Genomic DNA, 18,887 nt, shown 5'->3' on the forward strand with positions numbered 1-18,887 from the left:
ATTATTATTATTATTATTATTATTATTATTATTATTATTATTATTCCCCATCAAAATACTGCTTTACATTAGGCTCCTCGAGATTCTGGAAATGTGGTGTTCTACTTAAAAAAGAAAGCAAATCTAGATGTCTCTGTTTCTTTTAAAAACAACAACTGATGACCCTGACATCTCCCCTCTTGTGTTATATACAAGATAAACATTTGGGATGCAAAATAGCTTTTCATAGTAACATGTGGGTACTAAAAGTGGCACAGGTTACATTTTGAAGCACTCTATTGGGAATAAGCAGCATGTAAATCAGGGATGGACATTGTGTGGCCTTGGGGTGGCACAGGGACCCAAAGCTCACCCCAGAGCAAATGTTTTCTGACTTTTCTTACAGAAGTCACTTGCCTGACTTGGAAGCCTCTCAGAGCTGCAATTCAGATTCTAAATGGACTAGATGGGTTCTGCTCTTTTCAACTTGCCCTTGCAATTATTAACATAAAAATAAAATACCCACCTTTCAAATCCAAGAGTAGACTTTTGGCAACTTTCATTTGTTATGGTTGGCATTTTTGCATTCCATGTGCCTCCCAAAAGGCAGCAGGGGCACAAAAGAGAGGTCTTTTGACCCACTGAAGTTGCCCTCATATAGATGATTGTAAATTTATTTAAAATTGAAGTACCTGACATAAAAAGAAAGACTTTATTTACAAAGGTTTGGGGGTAATCATCAGGGCTGGACCAAAAGCCTTGGTCCTTGAGGCAGAATGACAATAGGTCAGCCTTTTGGTATTCTGGTATCTGAAGCAAAACAACAACAACAACATTATGATTATTTCTCTCCCTTCCTGGCAGGAAAAAAAATCACAACCATACTAATTTAAATAACAATTTGCCATCCTTTTGTGACACCCCTAGCCTGAGATAGCTGCCTCTTTTTTCTCTCATAGAAGATTAGCCCTGTCAATGTGGGAGGGTCTAGATACATTATAGTCAATACATGAAAGGAAATACAAAGGTTACTTATTGCAAATGATCATTCATACCTACAAGCAAATGAATTGCCTCAGAATATCAGTGCCTGGTAAATTGTTGGCTAAGCCCCAGAACACTCACAAATAATGTACTTGCATGGATCAATGAAGTATTGTACATCCATAATTTACTTTAATGTATGTCTAAAATGGGTTGAATCCAGATGCAGTCATGCTGAAAACAGAGCCATTGAAATCAATGGGATTTAAGTTGTTCATGAATAAATGGAATCTTATTTATTTTAATTGATCTACTCTAGACATGACTAAGTCCAGATGCATTTCAATATATTGAGACCTTGGCTGCGGACCTTATCGCACTCAGAATTTTAAACATTCTGGGGACTGGACAAGGACGCTCATGTGTGCGCGCGTTCAGCAGAAAATGGAGTTTACCGCACATGAAGGCGTCCTCCAAGAGGCCCTGTTCCATCCCCCAGCGTGCACCCGTTTGTGTCCAGTCCTGACGGGCGCCATTTTTTGCTGACGGAAGGTAATTTGTCAGGCAAAAATCACGTCCGTCAGGACTGGATGCGAACGGGTGCGCGCTGGGGACGGAACGGGGCCTCTTGGAGGACGCCTTCGTGTGCGGTATACTCCATTTTCTGCTGAATGCGCGCGCACATGAGTGTCCTCGTCCAGTCCCCAGAATGTTTAAAATTCTGAGTGCGATAAGGTCCTGCTACTTCTGTATTAACTTTGCAGTTTTAAGTGCCATGGCTTCATCCTATGGAATCCTGTGGTTTGTAGTTTGTTGTGGCACCAGAGTTTTCTGACAGAGAAGGTTAAATAACTCATAAAATTACAAATCCCAGAATTCCATAGCCCTGAACGATAGCAGCTAAAGTGGTGTCAAACTGCATTAAACCAACAGTGTAGATGCAGCCTTTTTGACTCATCCCAACATTCCCAAATCTTAGGGACAGCCTTCCTTTTTCTTTGCTTTTTCATTCTTAACCAAAAGAGCACTTTTACCAAATACATCTTCCTTTTCAGGAGATTAGTAATTCATATAAGGAAAGTTCTACCAAATCCTTGCACACCCTAATATTTGCAGCTTCTCTGAGTGGATAAAACTAAAATCCCATCTATCTAGTCTCTGCTTTTATCATTCTTTATACTATTTCTCTCTTTTTAAAAACAACAGCAGCTACAACAACATTTTATTAAACACAAAAACCACGAATTTAAATACGCCTAAAACTGACATACTACAAACAAAACATAACAAAAATGTAACAACAAACCTAACAGCTAAACATCTAAATGTACAGTATATTTAAAAATCACTACTTCCCCCTCCCTGACTGATGGTTACATCACCCATAAACTACATTTCCTTTAAACAAGTATATATCTTTTCCTTCTACAATATTAACAAACTCAGTTCATTTTCACAAAATGTAAAACCAATCTATTTCCCCAATGTGAATGGCAAATAAGAAATAAATATTTCCCAATCTTTTTAAAAAAATATTTAAGATTTCTCCTTAATCAAAATTGTCAACTAGTCCATTTTAGCAAGTTCAACTGTCTTGATCAGTCAGTCTTCTCCAGCTGAAATAACAACTTCTTTCCATCTCTGTGCATAGACAATTCTTGTAGTCATAACAATGTACTGAAAAGTCTTTCCATTGTCTCTTCTTCCTTTAGTCATCCAACATTCCCAGTAAAATGTCTCTGGTTTCAATTGTATTTTTGTTTTAAAAATGTCCTCCAACATTTTATGAATCAAAGTTGAATGTTTCTGTGCTTCACTGCATGTCCACCACATATAGAAAAAGGTCCCAATCTTCTGTTTTTTTTATTTCTTTCACTCATTTGAGTTATTTTAAAAACATTTTTGATAATCTACATAGCATGAAATACCATCTATGCTTCTTTTTATAAAAAAATTATCTCAAATCATAACTCAATGTAAATTTTAAACCCTTTAATCACATTTTTCCTACATTAAAATTGGGGAACCAATATTTTGAGCTAACTTCACCATACATGTTCCTTAGACTATTTGTCAACAATCATTTTTAAAAAAAACTTTAAAAACAACATTCTAAATGTATTTCAGAGGCTCTCTGCCATATAACTTCTGAGATATGTATGTAGAAATGTACATTTTATCTAATCCTTTCCATAGTTCCTGCCTGTAGGCTTTGGAATACCTATCCATACATGTTGGACATATAATCTGTCACACTTACTTAGCTCAAGGGCCAAAATAGAACCTTATAATAGACTACCAGTTTAGGGAATCAAGAGTTTCTTGTAATTATAGTACAGTATTTCATTTCATTTTACATACTATTATATAAATAACTTCATTTAATTCAAAATTTTAAGTTTTGACAAGAAAGGAAAGTGGGAAGGTCTGTCTGGTTCATATCGTTCAACAAGTGTACAGTACATCAGCTGACATCTGAGTGAAGCAAGAGGAGACAATAATGCTGCATTGCCATTGAATTTCACAGAACAGTTTCTTGTCCAACTGTCTTGCGCTAAATTTCACTGAATACCTTGTCACAAATGACGATAAGTAATGGAAATAAACAAGAAGATATAGGCCCGGGACAGATGGGCCAAATGTGGCATGCCGCTGCCGATACTACAATTCAGGACCGTGCAGTAACTGCACACTCCTGAACCCTAGTGTGTAACGGTAGCGGCATCAATGCAGTGCCCCATCCACAAGGGCGCCGCCATGATGACATAAGCCATGTGCAATAGCTGCACGTCACTTACATCACCGGGACACCAATGGTGCACTCGTGACGTGTGCCGGCGCCTTAAAAAGAACCCAGTTTTCCTGGGTTCTTTTTACTGCAGAGGGAAGCTGCATGGTTTGGCTGCTGCGGCATTCCTCTGGAGTTAAAACAGATGCCTCCAGCCCGCCTTTTTAGGGCGGTATGTACCACGCCATAATCTGCCTGTAAGATGAAATGATACCTTTCCTCATTGTTACTCCTCAATCCCTTAAAACCAACCATCTTGGAAGTATAAACCAGAAACAGATGTTTTGTCACCTCTGGGATATATTTACCCCCAATTTCCATCGGAAAATTCTAAACTCTGGCTGGCTGGAAGAGCACAAGATGAAAAATGTCTGCCTCTTCAGTTACACAAGTTTGCAGTAAAGATTTAAATGGTTTGAGATCAAGCTAATTCATCCATATTAGCTGGCCACACACTGAGGCCATCCTTTGAAACCTTACTGGCACAATGGGAACTCACTTACAGTCTTTTAGGTGTGTGAATTGTGTGTGAAGGTGGTGGTTTCTGAAAAGGACTGCAGTTCCTGGCATTTTTTTAAAGAGTGGCCTCATATTTGTGGAATACACCCCTTAGGATCTGCCAGGCACCTTAACTTCAACCATTTAACAGATTTTTAAAACATTTCTGTTCTAAGTAACATTTCCCTTGCTACCTTTATTGGTCTGCCAAATGAAATTAACTTCAGCAGCTACTGTTGAGGTATATTTTAAGTTATATTTCTCTTTTATCTACTGGGTGGTCTTATTATTTATGTTTTACCATTTTGTGTCAATGTTTTCTTGAGTATGTAGATGCTAGCTTTCTCTTTAAAGGAATGTTATAATTCTTTTTAGCATGAACACACACACACACCTACCTTTCCTCCTAATATTCTATGCAATATTAACTTGTTGAAGCAGCACTTAATTAATATGTTTGGACAATAACCACAAGTATAACCACAGCACTATAAGACAAGTGCTGAGATGACATATATAATTGATTGGACATTATGCCCAGCACTATATCATCTTATTGCCTAGGATCAAGGATTTTGGACTGTTGAAAATCTTCAGGACTATTGGAAGAAAACAAATTTAATCCAGAAAAGTGTGCTTATGGGAGTAGAAGATATTGTATAGAGTAGATCATATGAATGTCAATGCCTCAAATGTACAATGAAGTCACAATGTTGCATTTACAAAGCTTATTTCCATTCAGTTATCCTTAATCAGAAGGCTCTAATGGCAGAAAGGATGAAGCCTGGCCTTCATGACAGAAATAAAGCCGCAGAATGTTATGTATTTCATAAAACATCCTTTCTCACCCTCTCAAGAATCACTTGAGGGATTTTTTTTGGGGAGGGAGGGGTATTTTTTTTTTTACAGGATCAACATCCTTGCATTTTCTGACAGAAGAATAGACTTCATTCTTCCATTCAATTTCATTCTGCTTTGCTGAACCAAATGATTATAGACTTTAATATGCTTTTTTAGATTTACATAGTGGCTGATCTCAGTTAGGAAAAAAGCAACAACCCAATAGATGAGTTTTACTTGTCCATTGTATTGTCAGTGAACACTTAACACTCAAGGACACTTAACAAACTTTTCATTGTAAGTAGAAAAACACATAAATTTATTCATGTGGTTGTGAAACAGAGCTGGTGGGTACACATAACAGTCACTGTTCTAAGAGCCATACTAAACGCCATAGTAAATAGGGCAATATCTTTCCCTGTTACATACATGGACTGAGACATTTATGAAAGCTCTCCTAAGACTTCTTTAAACCAACATATTCCTATACATAAGAAATAAATCCTTACCCGTGTTGACATGAATGTGAGGCCACAACTGATTTCTTTGAAATGTGCAGTAAAAAGGAGCTTTACTATAGTTGCCCAAGAAACCTATGCCTTCTGTTAAGCCTGAAAAAGACACTCTGATTGGTGCCAACGGGAACTTCTTTCCCCTCTCATAAATGTATGTATGTTTGTGAGAGGATGGTAGTTTCTCCTTTCTTCATGGTGAAGGAAGAATGCCAAAATCATTTCCCATGTATTGCATCTTTGATGAAAATACAAGAAACACATTCAGAGTCATTCATACTCAGTCACTCACCAACTTGCCATATCAGTAGCATCCCATTCTCTGAGTTTTTAAGTACTGAGACATGATTTGTTGTAATGTCACAGGAGTAGGCTCTTTTTGTTGTGCCTAACCCCCAAGACTCAGACTCTGATAGTCAAGATGAGGCAGAGGGTCAAGCAGTGGTGCTCCCTCACCGGGTGTCACCTGGTGCGTGGGGGCGGGACTTCTGGGGGCAGGACTTCCGGCAGGGTTTCTGGCTGTGTGGGGTGCATGGGAGCATACAGGGGTAGAGAAGTACATTCATGGTGCAGAAAAGCATGAGCATGGGCCAGAATTCCCTGTGCATGCAGGCTGGAGCGCTCCATGCATGGACCAGAGTAGCATGCACAGGGGGTGTGGATCTACACATGCATCCTTGCACCGGAGCAACATGTGTGGGGGACCAGGGTTGGCATGCGTATGGTGCTGCAGATGGTGCGAGGTAGTTTGGGGGGCTGACTGGGTGTCACCCGGTGCATTCTACACCCCCCTCCCAGTGATGCTACCGGGGTCAAGATAGTGAGTCAAAGGGCCAAACTAGTAAGGCAGAGGGCCAAGAAGCCATGGCAGTTTCTGCAAAGCTAGGCACAGAGCTAACAGGAGGTGCTATGGAGGTTCGAGTGTTTAAGAACCAAATGCTCATTAAGCTGGGGACTGCTGGCTGACAACATACTATAAATTTCAGTACCCCCTCCAAGGAATTTGTTGCTCACAACAGTTCTGTCTCATGGAAAGAACATTCCTGTCACATGTTCCTGGTTGCTGTTGCCTGATAACCTCAGAACTTGCTCTGTTTAATGACTACGCTTTTGAATCTCCCTTTTGGACTGTCATTTGGATTATTCTATGATGTGTTTGATTCGGACTGGGTGTGCGTGTGATTCTTATTGGGGCAGGCCCACCTTCTAGCCACATCCCTGACAAGTCAAGACATGGACACCCACCTTCCTGCCTTGCTCCAGAGGGAACCAAATGCATGCATCCACTATCTTTCTCTCCATTCCCCATCTATTCTTGTTGACACATTGGTACACTGCCATCACACAACTGACACAAACATAAAAACAACTTTGTACCCAGTTGGAGATCACTCGCATCAGTTTTGAATGGGTGGAGATGGGTGTCAAGGGTTTGAAAACCTCTCCTCTTTTTGTGCTGCTTGCCCTGTGACTTTTCTTTCTATCTGGGGAAAAACAGCAGTTGTCTGACACTAAGCAACCTACACACACATATTATGATTTCTTTTTTAAATGGACATAATTGCTGTGACACCTACTTTGCTACTAAACCAGAGGCTTCTAAAACAATAAAGGACCAGATCCACTTGTTAGTCTCAAGGAGAAAGGAAGTTATAACTCAATAAATTCCATTAGTTCTGTGGGTTTACCCAAGCTGGGGGTAACAGATGCCTTTAACCCACAGAATCTTCCATCACTTTAAAGAATAAAAGATGTATTGCAGCATAAGCATTCACAGATTGCAGGAAGTTTATTTTATACAGTATATATGTAGTATTATGCCATATTCAATGGCAACTGCAAAGTGTCTTTTCTTTTCTTTTTAAATAGTCTTTGAAAACTTTGAAAACCTAGAAAATTTTGGGTGATTCATAAAATAGCAATAACAATAATATAAATAGCAATATATTCCATTTTAATTCAAATACTTTTAAACCAGCAGATTTATGGTTGCTATGATTTCTGAACACCTACGGGCTTCCCTTCTTGCCTTTGCCAAGTTTGTTAATTAATCCTCATTTTGAGATGCTGTTGCTGCAGGGGAAATTGATCCTGTGCTTGCTATATTTTGTACTGAGTAGGAATAAGGAATCGTTGGCATTATGTTTCAACAACAATAATATGAAATCAAAGAATCACTGAGAGGTAGGAAAGAAAGCCAAACCTCATAGGAACTCTTTCTCAAAGACTGCAACCCTTTCTTTGGCTAAGATGAGGGAGCTTCACAAAATCTTTGATAGCTGCAATTTGCTATATAGATCCACTGCTCCTGAGGAGTTTGGAATAATAGCGAGAATAAAGGCATTGCTGGTCCATTTTCCCCCTCACTTTCATTAGACACCACTTGGAATTTTCTATTACATTTCCACATGCCTCCCTCCCTAATCCTCTGACAGAAAATGTGTAGCTAGAAATGACATCTTAGCTATCTGCTTCACAAAGAAAAAGAAAGAAAGGAAAAAAGAAATCTTGCTGCAGACTAATTATCCAAAAATAAGTTCCTGTTTCCAAAAGACCTGAGGAAGAAAACCCTGAAAACAACTGGCAGCTATGCCTCTCTATGGAATGAGAACTTAGAGCAAAGTAAACCTTCTATATCCTTAAACCTTCTGTTTTTAGAAGTCTCAGTATGTGTACTTGCAAAAGTAATCTTCTCAGAAGCCCACATGAAAGCCATAAAAACATTTAAAATGTCTTCCTCTAATAATGCTGCTGTGGCAGTATATTGTAAAGAGGTCAAGGGAATAACAGTAACAGAATTTTATGCAACCATTTCACCTTCGTGTATAACATCTTTTAGGAAGGAAGGAAGAAAGGAAGGAAAGTGTATTTAGGGGAAAAAATCTTACAGCATTTTAAAGATCATTATGCCAAAAATGTTTGCTTTTATCTGAGGAAATATGCTGTAGTCCACAAATGCTTATGCCATAATAGATTTATTAGTCTGGATGTAATTAAAAAGGATGTCTAAAACCAACTTCATGATGGAGAGAAGTTAAATTGAGAGAATTGTTATGTGTATTTTTTGTATGGTTGTCATTTTTTTTTTTTTGTTTTTTGTTCTATATGCTTGTGAGGTTTTTTGCTGTTTAAATTTGTTTAAATTTGTCTGGTGTTTTTAAGATTAATAAACATGATTTATACAAGAATAGATTTATTAGTCTGAAGATGCCAGCCACAGATGCTGGCGAAACGTCAGGAAGAAAAGCTTCTGGAACATAGCCACATAGTGCGAAAAACCCACAAAAAACTCCTTAGAGTTGCTTTGAAATACTGTATAATCTCAGAATAAAAAAATCAGAGTCCTTAGACTAGGTATGGAGAACCACCAGTTCTCTCTCTAACCTCACTCTCTGAGAGAACAAATAGGTTTATGAAAAGCATACATTTATTCAAATATGAATTTTCCCACCCTGAGCCTATTTACCTCATAAGGAGAGGGACAGTGATGTGTGGGGAGTGGCAGATGGTGAGAGAAGGATAAATCATATTTCTTATTCCTAGATGTAGTATTTACCCTAAAAATCATTTCCATCCTCCAAATTGACTTGGAGTAATTGCATTAATGGGACCTAATTTCTAAAGGTGGGGTTGGCTCAAAAGGGTTCAGAAGGAGAGAAAAGGCAAAAGATAAGTGAGATAGAGAGACAGAGGACAGAAGTGTGGAGAAAGAAAAGCAAGGAGAGTGAAAGCTCTTACAGAATGTACAATTTCCCCTCTCTCTGCCTTTTCCATGTCCTCTCTGACTGATTAGTATGCATGGGGAGGGATACAGTGATTTTGGATCTACTAGATCCATAACAGAGCTAGCATGGTGTAGTGTTTTAAGTGCTGGATTACGACACTGAAGACCAGGGTTCAGTTCCCTGCTCAGCCATGGAAACCCACAGACTCTCAGTCCCAGAAAACCCAGACTCTTAGCCCCAGAAAAAGACCATGGGCCAGTCATATACTCTCAGCCCCAGAAAAACCAGTGATAGGTTTGCCTTAGGGTCACCTAAGTAAGAAATGATTTGAAGGTTCACAACAACAACAAGGTCCAAAGCACTGTTTTAATTTAGAAGGTCCTCAAACTGCATGTACTTTGGACTTAGGACAACAAATTTTTCCCTCCATTATTGCAATGGTGACAGTGGTGGCGGCGGTGGCAATGGTGGGGAAGTAACATGCAATACAAGGAGAGGTAATCCATCCCCTTTCTTTCCCTAAAAACCAGTGGTGGCTGGTGACCTCCCCTGTCAGTGAAAGTCAATCCACTCCAGCAGTAAATAGTTTTATGGTGCAGAATGTATTTGGGAATAGTTTTTAGTCCCCCAGAAAACTCCTGCAAACCCTGAATAAAAAACTGGAGTGAATGCATAGTTCCACTGATTGGGAGCCACATGTACCTCCTCTCCTGGCCAGCTCAAGTGAATGTGGTTTTGGAAAAGTGGAAGGAGACACCCCCTTCACATATCCTTCAAGCCCATTTAGGGTTCCATAATGGGATATCTTTTGTAAAATAATTGGTAGTTTCCAGTAATAGAAGTGTAATTGGCATCATAAAGCCAGAATCTAGTGAAATACAACAGTCATGATAATCCAAAGATCATAATTATTAATATTAATCAGCCTCCATGTGATTAATCAAGTGCCTTTCACAGAGTTGATGCAGGGGTGAGGCTTGAGAGATAGATAAATAGCAAAACAAACCTAATGACAGGAATAAGTCATTATTAGCTTTGTAAATCTGTCCCTCCATTTTATTTTTGCTTGTTTGTTAGTAAGATGAGTGAGTGATTGAAGCCAAACCTCACTAAAAACATGAAAATTAATCTGAATTCTGAAAAAAAAATATTGTTCTAAAATTAAACATCGGATTGCAATTTTTGGTGATATTATCTTTTCCCCCCTGGAGCTTCACAATAACCACTTTACATGTTACAGTTGAACCTAATATATTACTTTGGGCGACTGTTGCTGTTGAGAGATTTCTCAAGGCTTATCCATGGCCTCAAAATGGATATGGACAGGGACCAATTTTACACCTAGCCCTAAGGTAATGCACCAGCAGACTAACATGACTGCCCTGCTCCCACAGAATCGGATCTGGATCCCAGCTGTATTTACATGTAATATATATATATAGGAATGAGTCTCAGACTCACACATTCCTGAGATCCAACAGCATGCATAATGTTACATGATTCAGTAATATGTACGTATCATACATTCATACAACTTCATTTACTGTACCCATGTCCATTCTTTCTTATGTGTGGTACTACAAAGCATGTGTATGGTGTGGGTGGTTGTAACTGACTGTTCCCCCCACTTAGAGTGAAAAGTTTTTGTTTTGTGTAAATCAAAAGAGCTGTAAATAACTTGATGTATTATTGATGTTCCAATTTTTTCCATGTATCATGTATATATAATATGCCATCATTAATCAGTTTCACCATGATTGGTAATATTTATTTAAATGTCAAGAATCTCATTTAGATTGCTTTATTTAGGATAGTGATCTGTCACAATGTTAGGTATCAGAAAGGATTTGAATTTAAGATGTGAATTCCTTTTGTTTGGTGCTTTCATCATCTGAAAACTCTAGGCCACAAATAGTATTTTAAATTTATGAATTTGCCATGATGCCTAATCACTGAGAAATAACTTATGGGAGCTCTCAATGCTGGTACATCCTTTTTCCATATGTGTGTGTGTGTGTGTGTGTGTGTGTGTGTGTGTGTGTGTGAGATATTGCCTCACTGTAGCTATGGGTATAAGACATTTATCATTTAGTATCTTAGACACTCTGCCAGCTATCCATGCTTGGGAAATGTATTTCATCACAGAGCTGTCCAGCTAAATGGATAGTGTTTCTCTGTACTAAATTTATGGCTCAATTACAATCAATCTTACACTATCAGCTCCCAGTGCATGTATACAATTAATACAAACAAAATGGAGAACCATTATTTCAGATGTCTTATTGCAAAAAGAAGACCTAAATCAAGACTCACTCTCAACTGATAATTGGCTTTAGTATGATCATATGCTAGGTAGCAGTTTTCACATATACAGATAGTAGGTCAGATCCAGGTTAGGTCATACTTAAAGTAGATCCAGGTTAGGTCATACTTAAAGTGGGCTAAAGTGATTGTGTTAATCATTATTAACAAAAATATCATTGGTTTCTATAGTGCTACGTGGCTTAATCTGGACTCAGTTCCTTGTTCTTAATGATAAAAAAATGTATATCTAGTTTTGAATGTTTTACAGCTATCAGACAATGAAGGTTATTAGGTGCCTAACACACTGAATTAATTAACTAATCAAATAACTGATTATATTTCCCAACGATATATTTCCTAGAGCAGGGACAGGAAATCATGTCGCCCTTATAAGACAGGATGCAAACATCCAGAAGTTGTTGGATTACAATTGAGATAGCCAGCATAGCCAATGGTAAGGGATGTTGTGAGTTATAGTCCAGCAAAATCTTGGAACCTCATGATTCCCACTTGTTCCTAGAGTCTTGCTTTGGGTGAAGGAATTTCATAAGGATTTGAGGTGAGAAGAGGAGAAGGTATTTTTCCCTCTTCCAGGCCTTCACTATTCTTATCCCATTCTATCTTCATTAGAGTCATATGAGGTATATCAGACTGAAAGATAGTGATCTACCTACCTATGCGATGACTTCAAGCTGGTTCTTCTTGTTCCTTGTTCAACACTCTCATCAGTACATCATATTGGCTACACACTTTCTTATACATACATATTTTTATATTTTAAGTGTCTACAGTGCAATTCTACTCAGGTAATTCCCACTAGGTTTAATGGGACATGTTCCCAGTTATGTGTAGATCCCATCCTCTGCTTTGCAATCCTATACAAATGTTACCTTTTAAAAATAATTTGTAAATTGAGAAATTGCTTTCAAAACCTGACCACCTATTCCCAAAGAAAGAGTTTGACATTTCCAAAGTGAACAAGTTTTAGTGAGATTATATGCTCTAGTACTAAATCTATCCCCTGCCCTACCATCCTATTTTCCCCTATTGATCTCAAAGTTGAGCTCTTCTCAGATGCTATTTTTTTTAAAAAAAATTAATTGCAAATGGTGTATTTAATTATTTATTTGCCTCCTACCTTTCTCCACCCAAAATGGGACTTATTTAAAAATGTGTCAAGAGTAGGCATAATCAGAACTAACCTTCTGGCAGAATTGGCTTCTCCTGTCTGATGTCAAAGGTGTGCTGACAGAGCAATCTGCTGATACAAATGCTTTGCTGTCTAAGATCTGCCTACTGAAAGGCAAAAAGAAAGGTAGTAAAGTGTTGAGGCAAGGGAGGAGTTCAATTATGCCAGACCTGAACATTCTTCAATCCATTGACACAGTTGCAATGCCACCACAAAGTACTAGGCTAGCTGAAGCTGTGATAAGTCCAAACTCTATGCTGGTAAGAGTTTGGACTTATCATCACAGCTTCAGCTGGCCTAGCCTTATCTCAATTGCCCCTGGGCTAATTTCTCCATTTAGGATTCCATATTCTCCAACTGTCCTGATTTGACATTAATCTTCTGCTATCCCACTTTTTTTCAGCTGCTTTTATAATGTCCCAGTTTCTCTCTCCTCATCCCACTTTCTCCCCTTGTACTCATCTTATTCAAGTTTCTGAAAACTTAATTCAGTGTGCAAAAGTAATTTGCTCTTAGTTAACTCAGTGGAGGGAGAGAAGAGGAGCAGGTGGAACAAACTCAACCTGCTGCAGCCTCTACTAGCTTGTCTGTTCTTCCTCATTAATAACTTTTGCCACTTTGTCCACATTCTGATATTACTTGGCCAAATGTGTCCCAGTTTTCATCTGTGAAATGTCGGGGGGTATTATTATTATTATTATTATTATTATTATTATTATTATCATCATCATCATCATCATCCTGCCTTCCTCCCAGAACAGGGACTCAAGGCAGCTAACAAAATTTAAAACAGTCAAAGTTAAAATAATACAAAACATTAAAAGTACAAAGTTTAAAAAAGAATTAAACAATTTCAAAAGTTAAAAACATTATGTGTTCAAATTTAAAATTTAAATCTGGGATTCCAATCTTAATATCCTGTCTCTTTCTTCAGGAGCTTTTCAGTAAGCTACTATTTAGCTCCATAAAACATTATTTGGTGTCACTAAGGACCAGTAGCATACCTGAGTATCTGACACCTGGAATAAATCATTTTTAAACACCTTCTCCTCTATCTGACAAAATTTTCAGGAATAATCAGGAGCACATTGTGTCACAGTGGCGGCACAGTATTCCCTTTCCTATTGAGCTCCCTCACCATAGAATGTTTAGTTACTAGACCAGATAGTATTCTACAAAGTCCCATAATATGTGAGGAGGCGTGGATCACAAAACTGAATAGCTATGATCTTTTCACCTCACTCACTCAGGTGGTGACAAAATGTAGCACTGAAAACCCTCCAACAATAAGCAGTTGTTGAAAAAGGACATCATTTATAAACTGAAGAAACAGAAAGTTATGGATTGCTTTTTTCTCTCCTTATAACATGCCTGTCAGAGTGTTGAGGCCCATCCCTTGAACTACTTTTGCTTGCACCTGAAGGGCTCCTGAATTCCAAAATCATTTATTATCCAAAGGCTTTTATTTTACAACATCATCTTGGGCTGAATCCACTTATATATAGCAAAAACATGATTGCAATAGTATTTAGGACTAAAGAGTCTTTAGGGTTCTCAAACTGATCCACATATTCCCCCCACCCCCAACATGATTCAAACTAATATCTGGAACAGAAAAATGTATATTACCTGTACTAAGAGCCCTTTTTGCCTCTCAGAAAGACAGCACATACATTAGCATTGCAGCTAGATTGCCTAGCTTGTAACTTGTTTCACTTTTCCAGTGAATCAAATGTTCAGGAAGGGGCTTAGCTCAGTGGTAGAACACCTGTTTTGCAGGTCCAGTTTCTGACATCTCCAGGTAGGGCTGGAGAATACTCCTGTTGAAAACCCAGCAAGCTGCTGCCACTCACTGTACATAAAATGGCACTATATCCATTTGAATGGGCCAGCTCTGTACCAGATGACTTTCTATTTCCAATGTTCCTTTCTGATCCCCATCAGTCATTTGTCTCTTCCTTGCATGGTCTGTCCTGTTGCCACCTCATCCAAGGAAAATGAACAGAGTGCTCCAGATCCAGGGGAGGGGCATCATTTTAGATGCAGGCATACAAGCTGGCACAATTTGGTCACTTTGACCATCCAAAAGAAGAGACACAGGGAAATTAAGGGAGACACAATTAAGCAGGAGCAGGTAGCTCCAGGTAGAGGGGACAGAACAGAGCGAAGTACCTCCTGAGAAAAGGAGCTCAGTTCCTTACTTCTCCCCTCTAGTTTCAGGAACACCATCATTATCTGATGGAAGAGCACTTTTAACATATACAAATGCATTCCTATATCAACATCTGGATGGGTCAAGGCTCAGCAAAATCCTTGGGATGCATGCATACCCCCTTCCCCCAAGATCCATTTTGCAATCCCTTCGGTTAATAAAAAAAATGACATTGCAATTTGCTCCTGATGTGGTTTGCAGCTCACCCATCTAAGAAGTATTTTTTCTTTTCTAGGCCTGATCTTCCAGATTTTTTTTTCTAGTGATGCAACCTTGGCTAAGAGGCTTCCAGCACAGAGTCTAGAAGTGGTAAATACTGAGTGTTTTAATTTATTTCAGCATGGCATTTCCATTTAAAATATTTGTTTGTTGTTATTGTTGTTGTTGGAACATGAAGCAGCCATCCAGATTTAGATAGAAGACAAGCCTGTCAAGGCTTTCCATTCATCCTATAGGGTTAAGTGCTTTTATCCCTTTACACTACATTGTATTTTTTAATGAGTAATGTAATAATAATAATAATAATAATAATAATAATAATAATAACAGGAACAAAAAATCCATTTGACGGGACAATTCCTTATTGGGGATGCAAATCTTCAACTATTTTGTTCTCCAAGGACAAATAATCCTGGCAGTTTTCTTCCCATTGCAGGTCAAACATGAATATTTTACCAAAGTATCCCTTCCCAGAGAGCCTAGACTGGCACCCTCCTTATTATGTTTTTGCAAGTAGGTAAAATTCTTATTATTTAATCAGGCCTTTGAGAATTCATTTTTCAAGGGAAATTGTTGTTGTTGTGTGCCTTCATGTTGTTTCCGACTTATGGCGATTCTAAGGTGAAAATATCATGGGGTTTTCTGGAGCCGAGAGAATGTGACTCCCCCAAGGTCACCCAATGGGTTTCAATAGCAGAGCTGGGAACTGAATCCCAATGCTCAGAGCCAGAGTCCAGTGTTCAAATCACTACACCATGCTGGGTCATCCAGTTTCAAGAGAAATAAGTCTTGTTTAATATGCTGGATTTTACTTTTTGTTATTGCTGGTGTTGCTTTAATTTGTTTTAATTGTTTTCAAATATTATGATTTTAATTTATTTATTTATTAATTTTTGTAGGCTGTTAATTTTGAACAATGTTTGTTTTAATTGCTGTAAACTGCCTTCTGAGAAAAAAGGTGAGTGTGTTGGATTAAAAGCAGATTCCTGAAGCATTAGCCCTTTTCTGGGAAAGATGAAGAATGATTCAATTAAGATACAGCCTCCTTTAGCAGAGTTCACAAGTGAAAGTGCTGAACCTCTTGGGTCTCACCGAGGCTAGTTTTAGCAAAATAAGGCAAACAAGCAGTATGCAAGTTTCATATTTTAAAGACTTTACTAATTTTATTTAAAGGTGCATTCAGACATGTAGTACCTAAGTCATAGAATCATAGAATTATAGAGTTGGAAGAGACCGCAAGGGCCATCCAGTGCAACCCCCTGCCATGCAGGAAATCCAAATCAAAGCATCCCCAACAGATGGCCATCTAGCCTCTGCTTAAACACTTCCAAGGAGGGAGACTCCACTACACTCCGAGGGAGTGTGTTCCACTGTCGAACAGCCCTTACTGTCAGGAAGTTCTTCCTAATGTTGAAGTGGAATCTCTTTTCCTGTAGCTTGCATCCATTGTTCTGGATCCTGTTCTCTGGAGCAGTAGAAAACAAGCTTTCTCCCTCCTCAACATGACATCCCTTCAAATATTTAAACAGGGCTCTCATATCACCTCTTAACCGCCTTCTCCTCTCCAGGCTAAACACCCCCAGCTCCCTGAGTCGTTCCTCATAGGGCTTCATGGTTTCCAAACCCTTCACCATTTTAGTCACTCTCCTTTGGACACATGGCTCCAGTTTCTCAATGTCCTTTTTGAATTGTTTTGCCCAGAACTGGACACAGTATTCCAGGTGGGGCCTGACCAAAGCAGAATAGAGTGGCACTATTACTTCCCTTGATCTAGACACTATACTTTTATTAGTATCTCATTGGCTTTTTTAGCTGCCGCATCGCACTGTTGTCTCATGTTCAACTTGTGGTCTACTTGGACTCCCAGATCCCTCTCACATGTACTTTCATTCAGCCAGGTGTCCCCCATCCTATATCTGTGCATTTCATTTTTCTGCCCTAAGTGCAGTACCTTACATTTCTCTGTGTTGAATTTCATTTTGTTAGCTTTGGCCCAGCTTTCTAGTCTATTCAGATCATTTTGAATGTTGATCCTGTCCTCTGGAGTATTAGCTATTCCTCCTAATTTGGTGTCATGTGCAAATTTGATAAGTATGCTCCCAATTCTGTCATCCAGGTCATTGATAAAGATGTTGAATAGCACTGGGCCCAGGACAGAGTCCTGTGGAACCCCACTGATCACTTCTCTCCAGGCTGAAAAAGAGCCATTGTTGAGCACCCTTTGGGTTCGGCCGGTCAACCAATTACAAATCCATGTAACAGTTACTTTGTCTAGCCCACATTTTACAAGCTTGTTTGCAAGAACTTCATGGGAAACCTTGTCAAAGGCCTTACTGAAATCAAGATATACTATATCCACAGCATTCCCTTCATCTGCAGGAAACCCTTACTCTCTAAAGTGCCATTTCTCTAATAGCAAAGAGGGGTTAAAGGGTTAAAGAGAATTGGTTGGAAAGCATTTTCCAACAGTGAGATACAATAACATCATGATCATCACAATTATCACCAATAATAATGTCATATGTGCCACAGTTACTGTGCCATAGTTCCTGTGCCTGCAGTGAATCCCAGCCCAATACCCCCAGTCCTCATTTACAGTTCAAGGCCCAAGTGCTGCATGGGGTCAGCTTCCAACACTAGTCCCAGCTTCTGCCAACCTAGCAGTTCGAAAACATGCAAATGCAAATAGATATATAGGTACCACTTCAGTGGGAAAGTAACAGCATTCGGTGCAATCGTGCTGGCCATATGACCACCTGAGTCATCTTTGGACAACACTGGCTCTTTGGCTTAGTAACAGAGATGAACACTATCCCTACAGTTGGTTACGACTAGACATTCAAAGTGCTAACTTTACCTTTAAGTGCCATAGTTCTGTGCCTGCAGTGAATCCCAGCCTTATAGTCCCACTCCTCACTTACCAGAAAGCAGCTGCTGTGATTGATAGGTGTTTGCTCCCTTGTCACTTGAGAAGCAGCTGACTGCCCTGTTCCCCCCCCCCGCCCCCAATTGGGGACAGAAGCAGGAGCCCTATTAAAATTCCCCCTTGTACAGGAGATTGCTTGTGCAAAGGGGTTGATAGGACCATCAACCAGCTTCTTCTCAATGGATGGGGAACAGACTCCTGTTAATCACAGTGGCTGTTGATTGGTAAGTGGGGATTGTGGTACTTTCATGGTAGAGGCTAGGGCTACACAGGAATAATGAATATGTAACAGTCATGAGTGCATAATTCTCAGTTACACATACATAATTGGCATACAGGATTATGGCTCATAATAATAGTAACAACAACATTCATCATCATCATCTACTACTACTGCTGCTGCTGCTGCTGCTGCTACTACTTGACTAATTTATGGCTTGTGTCAATTCCAAGGGAGAAACAACCTTAATCTCCAGTGATAAAATGGCTGAAGATTCCAATTACAGGTTGGTCTCCCCATCCAGGTCATGTTCACACTGTTTCATGGTCAGGGTAGGGTATCTTGTGAAATAATTTCTTGAATACCATATGTGACAGCTATCCATTCACTGCCACCAATTATATGTGACACTACTGGTTCCCTGAGATGCCAGCACAATAGGTATTTTAAATCCCAACCGACTGGCACCAATTTATATGTGACAATGATCC

This window comes from Sceloporus undulatus, chromosome 3 (assembly GCF_019175285.1).
Source record: "Sceloporus undulatus isolate JIND9_A2432 ecotype Alabama chromosome 3, SceUnd_v1.1, whole genome shotgun sequence".
Lineage (NCBI taxonomy): Eukaryota > Metazoa > Chordata > Lepidosauria > Squamata > Phrynosomatidae > Sceloporus > Sceloporus undulatus.